Source organism: Ursus maritimus, unplaced genomic scaffold (genome assembly GCF_017311325.1).
Source record: "Ursus maritimus isolate PB19 unplaced genomic scaffold, ASM1731132v1 scaffold_4, whole genome shotgun sequence".
Classification (NCBI taxonomy): domain Eukaryota; kingdom Metazoa; phylum Chordata; class Mammalia; order Carnivora; family Ursidae; genus Ursus; species Ursus maritimus.
In genome coordinates, this window is record NW_024426552.1 from 18,325,079 (window position 1) to 18,331,078 (window position 6,000).

At 38.6% G+C, this 6,000-nt stretch overlaps 1 pseudogene; it reads left to right on the forward strand.

The window, feature by feature from the left end:
• Positions 1–217: 217 nt before the first annotated feature.
• LOC103673196 lies at positions 218–630 on the forward strand (annotated as a pseudogene).
• The last annotated feature ends 5,370 nt before the right edge of the window (positions 631–6,000 follow it).

The window sequence follows — 6,000 nt, forward strand, 5'->3', positions numbered from 1 at the left end:
GCAGGAAGGGCAGACTAGAAATATTAGGCACAAGCAGCTCCACAAATGGAATTTCTTATTCTTCAAGGAAGCCTCTGCTCCCAAGGACTTCCAACTGGGTGAATTGGGCCCACTCAAATAACCCAGGATAATCTTCCAAACTTAACGTAAACTGATTACGGTCCAGGAGGCGGGGCCTGGCTGGGGCGCCCCAACACACATGCCCAGGATGCCCGCCTGCCCCACCCCCCTGTTGCTATAAAGGGAAGTGGGCTGTGAGCTCTCCCATCTCCATCCCGCCTTTTGAAGCCACATTTACGGGTCGCTTGTCAGACCCCAGCCTCCACAATGGTGAAGCAGATGGAGAACAAGTATGCTTTTCAGGAAGTTGAACAGTACAGAAGATAAACTTGTCGTAACTAGTTAACTTCTCGGCCACGTGGTGCGGGCCTTGCAAAAAGATCAAGCCTTTCTCTCATTGCCTCTCTGAGAAGTATTCCAACGTGGTGTTCCTTGAAGTCAACATGGATGACGGTCAGGGTGTTGCTACAGTGTGAAGTCAAATTCGTGCCAATCTGCCAGTTTTTTTAAAAGGAACAAAAGGTGGGTGAGTTTTCTGGAGCTAATAAGGAAAACTTGAAGCCACCATGAATGAATCTAATTATGTTTTCCGATAACATAACCAGCCATTGGCTGTTTAAAATTTGTTTTTTTTTTTCATTTACAAAAGGAAAGATCAAGTATGAAGACTGTTTACCCAACTGCCATCTGATTATAAGTGACAATAAAATATTAATTATCTCCTTTAAGAAAAAAGTAAGTGGATTATGGACTTTAATCACATCTACAAAATACTTTCACAGTAGCACCTAGATTCGTGTTTGAGTGAATAACTGGGGACTATAGTCTAGCCAAGTAGACACATCAGACTGACAATCATGCCAGTGTGTCTTTTGGATAGATTTCTAAATGCGGAATTACCGGGTCAAAGGATATATGCTTACATAATTTTTCTAGAGATTGTCAAATACCTTTCCGGAAGGATTGTACCATTTTACATTCTAGCTACTAATGTATGAGAATGCCTGTTTTGTTACAGCTTCACCAAGAAAATATATTTTGGGTTTTTCTCAACTGGATAGATAAAACATGTTACCTGACTATAGTCTTATTTTGTGTATTTTTTATTATATATAAAGTTGGGCTTTGTAGGAGGTCGGATGGCCATTCTTAATCCATCGCCACTTGCTTCTGGCATATAACCATGTGGTACACTAGAGTAGATGTGGTCTGTTTTCCTGCCTGCTATGGGCTGAATGTTTATGTCCCCCCTAAAATGTGTACGTTGGAGCTGTGATCCCCAACATGATAATATTTGTAGATAAGGCCTTTGGAAGGTGATTAAGTCATGAAGGTGAGCCTTGATGAGTGAGATTAGTGCCTTTATAAGAAGAAACACAAAAGAGATAACCTCTCTCCCCACCATGTGAGGATACAGCAAGAAGCAGCCATATATAAACTAGGAAGAGGACCCTCACCAAGCCATGCTGGTGCCCTGTTCGTGGACTTCTAGCCTCTGGAACTGAGAAATAAATGTTGTGGTAGGCCACCCAGTGGGATATTCTCTTATAGCACCTGGAACTGTACTAAGATACTGCTCCAGTGTCCTGTGGACAATGGAACGTTGGTGGATGAATGCATATAAAAGCCTAAATGTGCCTTAAGTGGATTGGCTGCTTGTGTGTCTGTGATTGTCATGAGAAGAGCATGCAGTGAAAAATCTCTGGTTCAAGGTGAAGACAGAAGACACATTGAATAGAACTGAACCTCGTATTTATCTTGCAGCCTGGAACTTAGAACCTGAATCCCAGAGTCTGGAGCCCAGGATAGTCCAGCATATTTGCAGCCAGCTTGGAGACCTGTAGTGAGAAACACGTGATTACTACTTTTAAGGCACTGAGGTTGCTTGTTATCCAGTGTAAGGTTGTCATGACTGACTAGTATAGCGTATTTCCATCAGTTTAAGTCTGCTTTTGTGTCTTTGAGGAGTGTAATGCTTTATAAGATTTGTAGTATTGTCATATAATATTTAAAAAATTCTCTTCTGTATTTATTTCTATAGCCTGTGAGATTTTTAAATGTTTTTCATTTAACAAATAGCTACAGAGTACCCACATGTACTAGGCAATGTTCTGGTGCATGAGAACTCAGTGGCCAGCAAGGCTCGCATGGAACTTAAATTCTTGTGGTTTTCTTTCGTTAGACTTGCTTGAGGTCTGTGTATTTCACTGATTTTTTCCAAAGAACTAGTTCTTGGATTTACTTTCTAAGACTCACTTTCTCTTCCATATTACATTACCTTCTTTTTTTAGCTTTATGCTTCTTTCTCCTTTATTTTGGTTTATTTTATTGTTCTTTTTCTAACTCCTTAAGTTGAATTTTAACCTTCCTTCCTTCTTTCTTTCCTTCCTTCCTTCCTTCCTTCTTTAAAAAAATAAACTTAAGGCTAAAAATTATTTTTTGAGTACCACTTTGAAACTATTTCACTAGTGTTTGTATGTATTGTCATGGTTTTATTCATTTCTAATGAGCCCATCATTAAAGTTTAGATTCCCTTTTATTCCGGTATTTCATAAAATGTTTTTAAAGAACACTTCTAGGTGGTTATCTTTTTTTGTGTTGTTTGTTTTATAACAGTCTGTTCCTTGTGTTTTCAGACAGAATTTTTTTCTCCAAATCTCTTTGAGGGAAGGTATTTCTAGTTATGGAGCCATGAAGGGGTTGGGTGCTGGAAATCAACCAAAAGCAGATAAATTGAGAAGCCTTTATTCTTGAAAAGCTACTGGAACTTCAGGTAAGAACAGTAGGAGTATGGCCTTTTGCACTTGGACTGCACCCATCCCTCCCTTCTTCCCCCAACCCAACTTGGTTAGCAGAATGATAGTTTTATCAGCATGGGGATGATCATGGAACCTAATAGCTTTGCTGCCAGAGGGGATGAACTCAATTTGGGTGTGTGTGGAGGTGGTGGTGAAAATGTTTTCCTAGTTGTTTAGAAGGGATGGACATGGTTGAGGACAAATAAAGAAAGGTGTAGCTTTGCAAGCCTGGATGGGGTGAATGGTGGACCAGCCAGAAATTTCATGGGGAGATCCTGGAAATGAGGGACCCGTAGAAAGGCCAAGATGATCTCTCCATGTATTCTTGGCTGGCTGGAAAACTGTACATGCTCGGAGGAGACCTGAGGGAGGCTGGCGAAAAGGGAAATCAGAGGGAGACTTGAGAATTGGCTGTCACTTTACATACATTTTGCAAGCAACACAAAAACCAATTGACAGAGGTAGAAGCTTTATGGGAATGAGGTATTCGAACTCAAGTTCTCCCCAAATCATTGGCTTACCACTAAGCTATGCACATAAAAGGGAGACTTTTAGGAAAAGAGTCTAAAAACAAAAATAATTAAAAAACTGAGCAGAGACATCAGTGATTCCACAGTTCAAATACAGGTAAGTTACTACAAAAAGTTATTTAAAACTCCCACGACCTTAAGAAAAATAAAGCAGAATCAAGAAGTAATGCCCTGTCATTCCATTTAATAAAGAAATGATAAAAAAAAAAAAAAGGATACAATGCAAGAAAAACACCAGCCAGCCTTTCGCATCAGGCTTAAAGAATCACAATGATTTTTCTTTCATTTCCCAATTCCCATATTCTTACCCATATTGGTAGAAAAAAAAAAGAATTGCTACAGCATTTATCTAAGAATGTTTATTTTTAAAGATTTTATTCTATTTTATTTTAAAGATTTATTTATTTATTTCAGAGAGAGTGAGAGAGCACGTGCAGCAGGGAAGGGCAGAGGGACAGGGAGAGAGAGTCTGAAGCAGACTCCAAGCTGAGTGCAGAGCCTGACTCGGGGCTCATTCTCATGAACCTGAGATCACAACCTGAGCAGAAACCCAGAATTGGATGCTTAATTGTGCCACCCAGGCACCCCAAGATTCTATTTTTAAGTAATCTCTACACTTAACATGGAGCTCTAACTTACGATCCCACGATCAAGAGTCTCATACTCTACCAATTGAGGCAGCCAGGTGTCCCCTAAACAGGTTTACTTTTAAAACAAAATTTATTAAGCACACGAGAAACAGGAAATATAATCTATACTTAATTAAATAAAAAGGGCAGTCAATAGAAATTGCTCAGGCTGAGCCCAGATGTTGGGTTATAGACAAAGACTTCAAAGCAGCTGTTATAAATATGTTCAAAGAATTAGAAGAAATTATTTTCACATAATGAAAGAAAAATTTGATGATAATGACTTAACATACAGGGAATATAAATACAGAATCAGAAGGTGTAAAAAAAACCCAAATATTAATTCTGGAGTTGAAAAATGCATTACTATAGTCCTCCCTTTATCCATGGGGGTTATGGTCCGAGGACCCCAGTGGATACCAGAAACCTTATACACCATGTTTTTATCTATACAGTCAAACCTATGATAATATTTACTTAATTTTTTATTTCTATTTTGTTAAAGATTTTATTTATTTGAGAGAGAGAGAGAGGGAGAAAACTTGTGCATGTGCATGAGGGAGGGAGGGGCAGAGAGAGAGGGAGAAGAAGACTTCCTGCTGAGCAGGGAGGCTGATGTGGGGCTCCATCCCAGGACCCTGACTTGAGCCAAAGGTGGACGTTTAACCAACTGAGTCACCCAGGCGCCCCAACATTTGCTTTATAAATTAGCACTGTAAGAGATTAATGACAATGACTAATAACAAAATAGAACAATTATAACAATATACTGTAATAAAGTTATGTAAATACAGTCTCTTTCTGTGTCTCTCAAAATATCTTATTGCACTGTGCTCACCCTTCTTCTTGTGACGATGTGAGATGATAACATGCTATGTGATGAGATGCAGTGAAGTCAATGACACAGGCATTGTGACATAGTGTTGAGCTACTGTTGACCGTGTGACAATACATCAGAAAGAGAATCATCTGCTTCTGGACTGCAGTTGACCATGGGTAATGGAAATCTTGGCGAGGAAGCTGTGGATGAGGGAAGACTAACTGAAATAAAAATTGAATAGATAGGACAGCAGATTTGAGATGGCAGAGGAAAAAATGAGACTTAAAGAAAGAGCAATAGAAATAATTCAATCAGAAAAATGTAGAGAAAAGGATGAAAGAGAAAGGAAACAGTAGGACAACATAAAGTATATAACATACATGCAATGGGAGTCCCAGAAGGAGAGGGAGGAAAGAAAGAGAGAAGGTCGCAGACAAAAAACAACCAACCAAACAAAAAAATATATATATTTGAAGAAGTAATGACCAAAAACTTCCCAAATGAAAAACTGTTACCTACATATCTAGAAACCTCAGTGAATCCCAACTATTATAAACATAAAGAGAACCACAGTTAACATATCTTAGTCCAACTACCCAAAGCCAAAGATAAAGGGAACTCTTGAAACCAGAAAGAGAAAAACAACTCTCTAGACACAGAACATGAACAATACAGTTGTAAACAGCTGGCTTCTCAGCAGAAACAATGCAGACCCAAAGGCAGTGAAGCGACAATCAACGTGCTGAAGAAAAACCAACCTGCCAACAGGCAACAAGATTTCTTCAAAAATGAAGCTGAAACGAAGACATCCCCGGATCAACAGAAGCTGAGAGAGTTCATTGCTAGCAGTCTTTCATCACAAGACGTGCTAAAGGAAGTCCACCAGAAGGGGACTTTGTAACTCAGATCCACAGGAAAGATGAAGACCATAGGAAATATTAAATATATAGGTATGCATCAAAGACTGCATATATATTTTTCGTCTTGTTTTCTCAATTCCCACCCAAAAACCCACATAGAGATGTTTAAATCAATAAATATAATATATTAAATATATATAAATTACATGTATAAATATATATATATAATAATGGTAGCCCCATATTGTTGCATATATATTAGATATATAAACAATATACATTTAAAAATATGTATTTGCCAAT